Source organism: Aricia agestis, chromosome 10, assembly GCF_905147365.1.
Source record: "Aricia agestis chromosome 10, ilAriAges1.1, whole genome shotgun sequence".
Lineage (NCBI taxonomy): Eukaryota > Metazoa > Arthropoda > Insecta > Lepidoptera > Lycaenidae > Aricia > Aricia agestis.
Window position 1 is genome coordinate 6,892,346 of NC_056415.1, and position 12,412 is coordinate 6,904,757.

A 12,412-nucleotide genomic window follows, 5' to 3' on the forward strand; every position below is an offset into this window, starting at 1 on the left:
GTCCTGTATAAGCGGGCGCAACACCGACGAGAGTCGAGTGTCGAGACTTGTTTACAGGCAGTAGCTATGCCTATAATGCAAATTGCAACACGTAGCTGCACAGCAGTGGCGAAGGGTGAATATTTTCGGAAGGGAAGCCGCGGTAAAAAATCTACTTACCAAAACGCTCAGCACTGATGTTCAACAATGTTCGAGTTTCAAGTTTGATAATGATGCCTTTGAAAAATGCCTTCTGAGTTAAGCAAAGAGAATATAATCACTACGTTTGAGTATATGCGTGACGGCATTCAAAACTAAGTTTGGAAAACGAAGTTTCCTTCGACAGCAAATAATCTGTCAGACAACAGTCTCAGCTGTACGAGTCACAATTAACAAATCACAATACAAATTAATTTAAATTAGCGACACTGCACTCTTCTCAACGCTTTAAAACAAATAACATTCAAAACAACACAAGTTGTTTACAAACATTCATCCGCCATTTGACTCATAACAATTTTACTTCATGACTCATCTTTCTTGCTTGCACTTGTGCGTTGCTAATATTAACCTTTCTCCGTAATAACTCGCCGAGTATCGGCTTATTTCCGAGTATATTGGCGCGTGGTAGAACGAGACAGAACATGACGATTAGTTCACAGAAATGAAAAGGACAGATGCTTACTATGAAATATCGTTGTATGAAGAAATAACCCGCTAATTTATCGGCTTCTATCGGAGATGGCCTGCACGTTGCATTGCCTATATAAATTTGTAGGCGATTAATTATTAAGTATTTCAAACTATTTCAAGTGAGAGAAAAATTTATTGCATATAAAATTTTGTAGGCGATTAGTGAATTCAAAGTTTTTTAAGTATGTAAAATATTTATTAGATAAAAATGTATTTGGCCCATAGATTCGATTTTCCAAAAGGGAAGCCGACGGGAATCGGGTTATATGGACTCTTCGCCACGGCTGCACAGTCGTACTGCGGGCGCATAGCGTGCGCACGCGTTGTATGAATAGGAAAAGGTACAAGTATTCTGAATGGCAATGCAGTGTGATGAACAGATGAATACTTATGTAATAAAATATGTACTAGAAGATATTATGTTAGCCGTAGGTTACTTAATTTTTCCATTGTAGCGTTACTTATTATATCCCGTGAGGCCGTGTTAGCACAAGCCCAGTATGGGCTTTTTAACACTGTGATTTGTTAACTGTATATTAATTTTTGTGTATCAATAAATAAATAAAAAAAAAGTTAAATGGCAAATTAACTAATTTTCATTTATATCGGTCCAGTACCTACTTCGAAGACCGATCAATGCAAATCTTCTCTTATACTAATCATCAATACTATCCATCCACACAAAATAATATTATAAATGCGAAAGTGTGTCTGTCTGTCACCTCTTCTAGCCCAAATCGCTAAAGCGATTTTGCTGAAATTTTGTTTAGAGATACTTTGAGTCCAGGGAACGGACAAAGGATAATTTTTATCCCGGAAAAATGTACGGTTCCTGCGCGATAAAAGACTTATATAGTTGTAAATAAATCTATACTTAATACATAATTATTAGTAGCTGTCCGCGTTTTGCCATATAAATTAATTACATAAAATTGACGTTGTTTAATTGCCATATATATTATTTCGCCCATATTAATATTTTATTGATGTGACTAAATAGGTATGTCACCATGGCAACGTCAATCGTATCCCGTCGCAAAAACAATGGTCGCCGTCAGTCTTCGAGTACACACAAATGCACTTATCAAAAAAAAAAATAGCCAGTAGCCGATTTTCAGGCCTACTGAATATGCATATAAAATTTGGTAAGATTGTGACACGAGAATTTTATATAATACTAGCTGTTGCCCGCGACTTCGTCCGCGTCAATAAAATGTGTTATCGAAGATCATAAATAAAAAAAAGAAAATTTTTCCGAACAAAATATATAAAAAAATTAAATATATCCTCCTCCTTTATTGAAAGCCAGTTAAAAAATAACCTAAGTTACTCCTTATTACATCAGCTACCTGCCAAAAAAAGTCCCGTCAAAATCGCCCCAGCCGTTTCGGAGATTAGCCGGAACAAACAGACAGACAAAAATTGTAAAAAATGCTATTTTGGTATATGTATCGTAAGTACATTCATATGCATTTAGTAAGAAACGGTTCTTTCAATATTACAAACAGACACTTCAATTTTATTTATATGTACCTATAGATTAGATAATGAATAAAGAAAAATGTAGAGATTCCAGCGTGCAATGCGAAAGGAGCATAGGATGTTAATTTTACAACCGGAACATAGAGACAGTTCATTTCCCTTCGCGTAGGGAAACATCGCATTAAGAAATAAAATAATATTTTTATATCTCCAATGCACAACTGCTAAAACGTCTAGCACAACTTAAAAAAGAAAAACATTCAAAATATAAAATATGATACCTTTAAAATCTTCTTTTATTGCTTACTTACAACTAACGCCTAATCACTAATCAGCTAAGAGACACGAAATACAGGCAAACAAAATCACTAACTTCGGTTTTTCCTCTCTACTTTTAGGGCATCGAAACCCGGACAGGAAATAAAGGTTTGTTGACTTATCATTGATTTTTTTGTGACTGTAGATACCTGTGATTGCTTTATAAACGATAAAAATTCGGAAAAGTATTTTAATAATATAATTTATTAAATATTTTTTAAGCTATCATTGTTCCATACACTGTCTTCAAAAATTCCTGACAGGTTTTTAGATTTTCCAAAAATACAAATATCGCGAAGACTTTGTTGATGGGTGTATTTTATCACCAACGGTCCATACAAGTTTCAACTTTTGTCACCTAGTGGCTAACTTGCCCATCATCAAAAGTCTACGGTACTTTCAGCAGACTTAAAAGTTAGAACCCTTTGAAGCTGTCCACACTTTATTTTGTAAACCTATTATGTGATCAACACATAATAAACAAAACTGTAGTCAATCACTGAATGTTGATTGAAAACTATAAAATAAGTTTAACAAGACTTGGCTTCTATGGAATTTGAAAACTTTTTGCGAAGGATAGATTGTTTGAAGAGACTTGGCTTTTTTACATTGAATAGTTTTGGTAGGTTTTTTAAAATATGTATTATTAATTATTATTATTAATTAATCTTTTTATGACAATTAGTCTTTAATGATCCTAAAACGAAACTTTTCCTTAAAAATATTATATTTTGTTTAATTATGACCAATATAAATAATTAAACCTATACAATATGTTATAAAAATAAATAACTTGTATGTTAGTTTGTTATAAATACCATTAAATCAGGTCTGGCCTTTAATAATTATCAAAAAAAGAAAAACCCGAAAAGCTCGAAAAAACCGGGTTCCATTTTGAAACCCCGGTTTTTTCATGATCCCCAAAACCCGGGTTTTCGGGTTTCGGGAAAACCCGGTCTCGATGCCCTATCTACTTTAACCCCATTACTGTGCACGTCTCTGTATAAATATTTACGTACATACATTTTATACGTGGGAAAGCCATGCTTCGGCACGAATGGGCCGGCTCGACCGGAGAAATACCACGTTCTCACAGAAAACCGGCGTGAAACAGCGCTTGCGCTGTGTTTCGCCGAGTAAGTGAGTTTACCGGAGGCCCAATCCCCTACCCTATTCCCTTCCCTTCCCTACCCTCCCCTATTACCCTATTCCCTCTTAAAAGGCCGGCAACGCGCCTGCAGCTCTTCTGATGCTGCGAGTGTCCATGGGCGACGGAAGTTGCTTTCCATCAGGTGACCCGTTTACTCGTTTGCCCCCTTATTTCATAAAAAAAAGAAAGGTTTTGATTTAATTAACAAATCAGATTAAAACACAACTATACTATACCTAGGCTATTTCTTCATAGATTGCTCGAGTTGCGTGTGGCGAACTTCCTGCGATCACGTGATAGCGTTTACAGCGAACTATATTTCTCGGTATAAAACCAAATATTGGCTTGTTAATGCTAAGCTCTGTAATTTTTATTGGAAACGTAGGCGGGTTGATCGTTATAAAGCCTTTGATTTCATTGTTATTTCGTATTTCATTTTACTAAACGGTTCCCAAGCATTAAGCAGTATGAATGGATATGTTTAGGCCATAAAGTTAATATACCTAGCGGAATACAGCAACAATCTCGAGCTGTCAAACGAAACCGAAATTGGTTTCATCTGTGTGTAAAAATATGTGTAGGTACGTATACACTTACACAAGCATAATTGAACATGATTTCTATGAGATTAAATTGTCAACGTGCGGCACGTGCCGACTGGACGTCAAAAAAAGAGTGCTGCTGTCATGTATCACACGTCTCTTTTTACCACGCAGTGTTACTGATAGTGACATCTCTCTTGCTCAGGCCTTTGTTTCTCTATTTCGATAGGTATATTAACTTTTAATGGTTCAGGCACACATTTTATTTGCGAAAAAGTGCAACATGTGTTACGTAAACGATATGTTACCAAAACTGTTGAGTTTTTGTATATATATCTAAGTATCCTGGTTATTATAATATGTTATAGGTAACAAACAAATGTTTAACAGTTTTAAGTGTAATCAAGATTTTTTGGTTTAAAGAGAGATAAAATTTTGAATCCTTGAGCAAAGCCTTCTCTAGATTTAGTTGGCTCCTAGTAATCACGCTAATGCTTAATAGATATTCTATGTCTTTATTATTTTACACGCTATTGTTTTACCTTAGACTTTCCTTTAATCCTTCGATCGTGGATTCTTGGAAATCTATTGTTATTCTATTGTGTCTCGCTCACCAGTGAGCTTATGGGGCTTGATGGATTAACATTATAATGTTATTAATTGATTATTCTCTATGTTTGGATCGATTACATAACTTTTTGCACAGTGCCTAAGCTGTTTTGGAAAACTTGATAACATTACCTTGCCTAATATCTCCGCCGTATCCGGCTTAGAAGTTTCAAACTCCTAAAGCCACTACGAAATTGAGGCTGGCACTGATTTCAAAATCATTGAAAAGTTAGCATGTATTTTGTTTGCTTAAAAGTGCAATAGCTTGAACGATTACCTCTATGGTTGGTATTACTATTGCTGTGCCCGCGGTGTGTCCCCCGGTTTTTTAAGGGAAAGTAAACGGCATATTAACAGTAGATGATTTTTCACGAATTAATTTTCATTGTTTTTTCCCATAGGAATAAGACATTCCTCTGGAGTAAAACTTAGCCTGTATGTTAATTTAGGATGTTAGCTAACTCCATGCCAAATTTTATCGAAATCGCTCTAGCCCAGAGGTTCCCAAACTCCTTTGTTTCGTGGCCCACTTTTATATCGATGAAACTTGCTATTATTTTAAATAGCAGTCGCTGTGCTTTTCAACGAATTATCCGCCTATGCCAAGGGATGGCGAACCAATGGCACACGACATAAAATTTTGAGCACGCTACTGATCACAAAATGATTATATTGATTTTTCTACAAAATAATAAGACCACAGCCTACAATTATTGTGGACCCCCAATTTTTGTCCAACCTACGTTGGCGGGGTTTACGGGGGTCTACACCCCCGTCTAGTTTCGTGTGGACCCCTGGGGGTCCACCTGGACCACTTTGGGAATTACTGCTCTAGCCGTTTAAGCGTGAAGAAGTAACGAGCTTACACACTCACAAACTCACACACTTTCGCCTACTAAAATTAAGATGATAAGGTCACATTTTTTAACGTCTCTAAGGTTTTCAGTTTCACCTTACAGATTTACTTATTATTGTAACCACCTTACTAAAAATAATAGATTGTGATAAAAGACGTTACAAATACACAATGCTACTAAGATATAATATTACTTGGCATACAAAAAACATGATAAAAACGTTGTTTCCTTTGTATAAAATATATTTTCTATGTATAAGATACCTACATTTTCCTACGAAGAGGGTGGTGGTGGCAGATTATAATTGTAAAAGAAATTCCATGCACGTTTACGTTCCACAGACATTATCGCGGACGACATTGAGAAACTCTTTATATCTTTAGTTCAAGGACAAGGAATTTTATTATTCTTGTACGTTTACATAATATAACCTCTACGCAGTTTTTTCGTTTTTCTAGGACAAAAACCTGCTATTGTTAAAACATACAGCTAACTATAAAGACCAGTAGATATATGATTTTTAGGGGTAAAAACCGGCCAAGTGGACGGCGGAGCAGGTAACGATGACAGAACAGAAAATATAAATAGAAGATAAGTGTAGACATAAGACTGTATAAGTAAAACCGTTTGATGTCTAGGGGAGGGGGGATAGGGGAGTATCATATAAGGGTTCCTTGTTGACTACGGAACCATAAAAATAATCATGCTATAATGTAACGTGATGTTATCAGCATGAAATGTCACTTTTAACATGGCTTTACTCAAAAAAATCGACGAATCTTGACAAGCGCCCTATTGGTCATTAATGTAATGGGTATACCTTCCTAAAAATATACAATCCATTCCTGTTGAGCCCTATACCAGAGCCCATACATTTTTGCCCATCATCATTTTCACAGATTATGTATATCTATTGCCGCTATAACAACAAATACTAAAAACAAAATAAAATTAATATATTTTAAGGGGCGCTCCCATACAACAAACGTGATTTTTTTGGCCTTTTTTGTTCTATATTAACAATGGCAACTGGTAGGTACTTGATTTTTTCTCAAAGACCTTATTTGTATGTTTACTTTAATATTTATTAATAATATTAAAATAAAATAAAAAATTAAGTGGGGCTCCCATACAAAACACAATTTTTGGGCTAATTTTGCTCTATAATGGTACGGAACCCTTCGTGCGTGAGTCCGACTCGCACTTGGCTGATTTTTTTTAGTTGATCGACTATAGCTCAATTACTCATGAAGTCTTCTTAGTTGTGACAAGTTTTCCTTTTAAATTTAGCATAATATTTCCTACTCCCGTGATTTTTTCACATTTCCAGAAGCAACCGTTTAGCGGGTAGAAGAGGGGGACACTGGACTGTAACGATTTTTTCTGCTTTAAAACTTCATATTTTTCAAATCGATTATAAATCCCTCAATCGAAAAAATATGATCTTTGAATACTCGTAATATTTTTTAAAAATCTATCCAGCGACACCCAAAAACAGTGGGGTGGACGCGAAAAAAAAATCACCCCCACATTAGTGTGTAGGGGAGGTACCGTAATAAAATATATTTTTTAAGATTTTATATACCATTTTGTCGGCATCATTATAAGATGTGCATTCGCGCGGAATTACTGCTTTGTCGGCCCTATAGCCTCTGAGCAAAACCGCGGACAGACAGATGGACAGACGGACAGACAGATGGACGAACAGACCGAAACTATAAGGGTTTCTTATTGACTACGGAACCCTAAAAATTAGGGTTAAAAGAGAAACGAAAAAAGGAAACGAATAGCTTGATGGCATGAAAAACTATTACGAAAGTCGGCAAATCGTGTGATTGTGAAGTCGGAAAAAGTGAGATTGGTTTCTCTAAGTCTAAGTTTCTCATTAATATTCTGACAATTACAAAAAACTTTTTTTTTAAATGAAACAAGGGGGCAAACGAGCATACGGGTCACCTGATGGAAAGCAACTTCCGTCGCCCATGGACACTCGCAGCATCAGAAGAGCTGCATGTGCGTTGCCGGCCTTTTAAGAGGGAATAGGGTAATAGGGGAGGGTAGGGAAGGGAAGGGAATAGGGGAGGGTAGGAAAGGTTATAGGGTAGGGGATTGGGCCTCCGGTAAACTCACTCACTCAGCGAAACACAGCGCAAGCGCTGTTTCACGCCGGTTTTCTGTGAGAACGTGGTATTTATCCGGACGAGCCGGCCCATTCGTGCCGAAGCATGGCTCTCCCACGTATAAACTATTTCAACTATTTCCATAAATTATAAAGACGAAGCTCGTAACTCCGTTGCGCCAAAACTCGTTTATCGCGCGGGAACCGTACATTTTTCCGGGATAAAAAGTATCCTATGTCCTTTACCGTGACTCAAAGTATCTTCTTACCAAATTTCAGCAAAATCAGTTTAGCGGTTTGGATGTGAAGTCGAAACAGACAGACAGACACACTTTCGCATTTATATTATAATAACAAAGTGTGGATTGATGACCGTACAAAAAGCGATCACAAAACATTTGCTCCAAGAATTCAAATGAGGAATCCACACAAGTCAAGACAAATGGATTTACATATTCAATGTCTTAAGGTTAATCGAATTTCAACAGAGAAAGGGCAAAAATCCTCAGACTTGATTTATGTGAAAATTGAATGTAATATCATGGAATTGATCTTTCATAGAAGTAAAGTTATTGTATAAAGTCATATCGCAGCTTTTCAGAATTCAATTTGATGTACGTATCAACGTGAATTCCATGAAAGTCTAATACTTATCCGCAGTTTTTAGAATTTTAATGTAACCACAAAAAATCTCTGCAGGAATAGAATAAAAACTAAAGGTTAAGTTGGTATGATATTACGCAAATGAAAACACCAAGTGAATGAAATGAAATAAAAAAAACAATGAAATCAAATGAAATCAAATATATTTATATCAAAAGCCCAAAGACGTAGACGTGGCAACTGGCATATCGAGCAATAAACGTGGCCAAAAAATAGGACCACCTCATTACAGCTTGTGACCATTTTATCGTGACTGTGACCTTGACATCAAAAGTGCAAGTTTTTTGGATGCGATGCCTTATCATATTTTAGTCCGACATAATATTATCTTTAAATAAAAAAAATAAACTTTGTAATCATTTTAGTTTTTTTTTAATTTAAATTTAGAAGTCTCTATATTATAATAATATTAATATAATAATATTAATATATAATATTAAATCCACAGACCACAGGTAATGTTAGTCTCATAATAATATGACATGAGACTAAAGGTGCCGGTTGACAGCGGGCGACATGAAGCAACCGCAGACGACGTGTCGCTGCGACACAACTGGTTTGTATGTAATATCTGTTTCTTGCTAAGTACTCAAATACGGTTTTGCTCGATAGCATTTACTCCGAATCGAAGGAAATGACATATTTGACATATTTAATTCCATCGAGGCCGGCTGGAAGCGAGCCTTCGAGCTCTCAGTTTTGCGGTCCACACGGTGGTTATTCCTAGATTTGGAGTAAAACTATCGAGCAAAACCGTATGTGAGTACTTAGCATTAGAAATACCCTCCGAAGCTAGCGGCACGAAGCTAGCGACACTTATTCATATAAATACATAGAAACCAGTAGAGTCGCGACGACACGTCGTCTGCTGCAACTTCATGTAGCTGGCTTCTAACTTGTACCTTCAGTCATAAATGATCATAATATTATCTAGTTAGTTACAGACTTGAACGATGTAGAGTATAGACTCTAAGGTAAATCCGTCAGTTTGTAATACGTCTAAATTAAGTTTGTACAACATGAACCCACATGTGGATTTTGATTTAAAATATTTCATCTGGCGAATGTTTTTTAACATTAAATACAAGTTACAACATTAAATACCAAGTAGGTTTCACGGATTTCTTTAGTATTGCTGGATTTGAATTTTGCACTACATTGCTTCTTTTCACATCTGACGAGACGATTATACAGGGTGTAACAAAAACAAGTGATAATACTTTAGGGTGTGTACATGTTCCCTGTAGAGATTTCACTGTGAAAGTAGCAGCGCTGAAAGACCAAATTTTTTTTTCACTTTTGTATGGGCAAGGGCCCGAGTGTCACGAGTTTCCCCATACAAAAGTGAAAAAAATTTTTGGTCTTTCAGCGATGCTACTTTCACAGTGAACTCTGTACAGGGAACACGTACACACCCTAAAGTATTATCACTTGTTTTTGTTACACCCTGTATACTTACGACACAGCACAATATTATTTAAGCCCCATAAGTATAAAATATATTAAATAGAAATGAACTACAGCTTTCATACAAACTTTAGGTACAGGTACCTACCGATCTATATAATAAAATAGAATAGAATAATTATTTATTTGCAGCTACATATCACTTACTATTACAACAAGATACAATAAAAATAACTTAAATTATGATAATATAACAACAAAATAATGACAATTTCTAAATAAATCAGCCGCAAATTGGACCAAGCTCGGCAGTGTTGGCACACCTAGCAGGTATCCAACGCCGGTCTTCCGCTTGACCCATTCCGTGACCTCACAGCCGTCCCAACTTCCCAAGTCTCCATTATTTCAATAAAAATTAACAATGAATCAGGTAAACATGCAATTATCAACATTTACTATAAAATTATAACAATAATATGAAATCAACTAAGTAATTGAAATTTTAATAACAATAAATAACTAAAATTCATTAAATATTTGTATTAATAATTAATTATTATGCATTAATATCACTCTATCAATCATAAAAACATATCATAACATTCCATATAGAAAACCTTTTGCACTTGTGAAGGAAAGATAGAAAAAAGAAAAAAAATGGACATATTATGTCATAAATAAAAAGAAGGCGAGGAAGATATCAACATTCAACACAATCCAAACACAATCCATAATCTACAAAATATATATACGGTACTAGTAATCTGTGATCCATAATTAAAATACTACCTATATTAAATTAGCACTCTATAAAGTTTGTTATATCTAACAGAATAATAACAATAATATAAGTCATAGTGTATACTTAATTTTGAAAGAGTGGTATTACTGTACTAGTTGTAATGTTAAAGATATGTACATAACAATTAGGAAAAACAAGAGAAAATGTGATGCCAACCGAATCTAACTACGTTGAAAATAATAGCCAGTATATTAAACCTAGATCTGTCATAGCCTTAAGCCACAGATAACCATCGCGAAACACCTATATCACACTTATATCTTGGCGCAAGTTTTCCTGTGCTTTTTGTTCATGTAACAGAAAGTTTTTTACTTGTTTTTTGAAAGATGCTAGGCTGTTTAAATTATATATAGCTATAAATTTACAAACGTACCATACATACCATACAAACGTACCAACGTACACGTAAAGCCCAAAAGGTACACACAAGAGCTGTTTACGAGATTTTTCGATATGTAAACAAAGCAATTACGTAGTTTACCTACGGAGTGATGTTTGTTTTTCGTAATCAAAGAGAAATCGGTCCCTCGACTGTCTAGTCTACACGTGTTCGTGTGTGATGGCGGGAACGTGAGCCGGGTACAGACGCCATCTTGGCCGCCATTTTAAAATCCCTCTTCATGTCTTTTTATGCGCCAGGTAACGAGGGAACTATTACACTTGTCTCTTGATCGGTAAGAACTGTCCTGAAACTAAATAGTCAATAGCCAGTCTAAGCTTATATTTTATGCAGATTCAATTTTATAGATATTTTCTGAACATTTCATCTACAAAATATGCCTACCACCGCATGGGGAACTAACCCGGCGAGAAGAACCGAAGAAAAGAAGAATTTTGTTAATTCTAATAAACCCCATTTTATGAATTAAAAAATTATACACGATTGGTTTCGATAAAAAAACATCATCAGGTAATATAATAGGAACGCAAAATTTTGATAATCATAAATCAAGATCAATCAATCATAATAATTATAAATTAAAGAATAGAGTCGTTAGTCGTGGGAATAAAATAGATATATTATATTACAAAACCTAATACTTACTAGCTTTAAAATCTGTGGCGAACTGAGCAATTAGGTACAACTCTAGTGTATACTCCGTCAAGAAAGTTTAGAAATTAAAAAGTGGCAACATCGTAGTGTCATCCCCTTTTTCTTAGATTGATTTAAAAGGGATGACACTATGATGTTGCGTCTTTTTAATTTCTTCACTTTCTTGACAGACTATACAATATACATGTAATTTATTCACACGTTTCACAAAATTCACATTCACAATATAATATCAAACATATATTTCTACTTTCTGCAGTATTAATATTCCAATAAACCTTTCTTACTCGATCGAAACTAATATATTTCAAGTAACGATTGAAATTGACGTAATGACATGAATTCCTAATAAGAGAAAGATTGAATTCTTATTTATTGCAGTATTTTTATTTATAAGAAAATAATTCTCGAAGCGTCAGACGTCTGTTCTTTAGTATAAAATAGCTAACATTTTTATAAACTTACTAACGTTATAATAAATTATATTTATTATTAAAGCTAATTAGCGAAATCTTTAAGTAGCTTAGAGAGGCCCTTAAGCCTCTCTTTATGCTGGGAGTTACGTTGTAAATCATTTTCGAAAACGCTTTTATTAGGTAAGTATGTCTACGAGAAATATACAGGGTGTAACAAAACTAAGTGATAATACTTTAGTGTGTGTATTTGTTCCTTGTACTGTGAAAGTAGCAGAGCTGAAAGACCAAATTTATTTTTATGATTTTATGGGCAAGCGCCCG

At 35.0% G+C, this 12,412-nt stretch overlaps 1 protein-coding gene and 1 long non-coding RNA gene across 3 annotated transcripts in view; both read right to left on the reverse strand.

Moving 5' to 3' along the window:
• The window catches only part of LOC121731058, a 273,136-nt gene that overhangs the window by 40,284 nt on the left and 220,440 nt on the right, over positions 1-12,412 (reverse strand). The gene's annotated exons all lie outside the window — the stretch shown is intronic.
• LOC121731062 lies at positions 10,542-11,908 on the reverse strand. The gene is made up of 3 exons (XR_006036184.1): positions 11,875-11,908; positions 11,667-11,708; positions 10,542-11,313 (listed from the first exon to the last, which is right to left on the reverse strand). It is a non-coding gene; the product is annotated as an uncharacterized LOC121731062 (long non-coding RNA).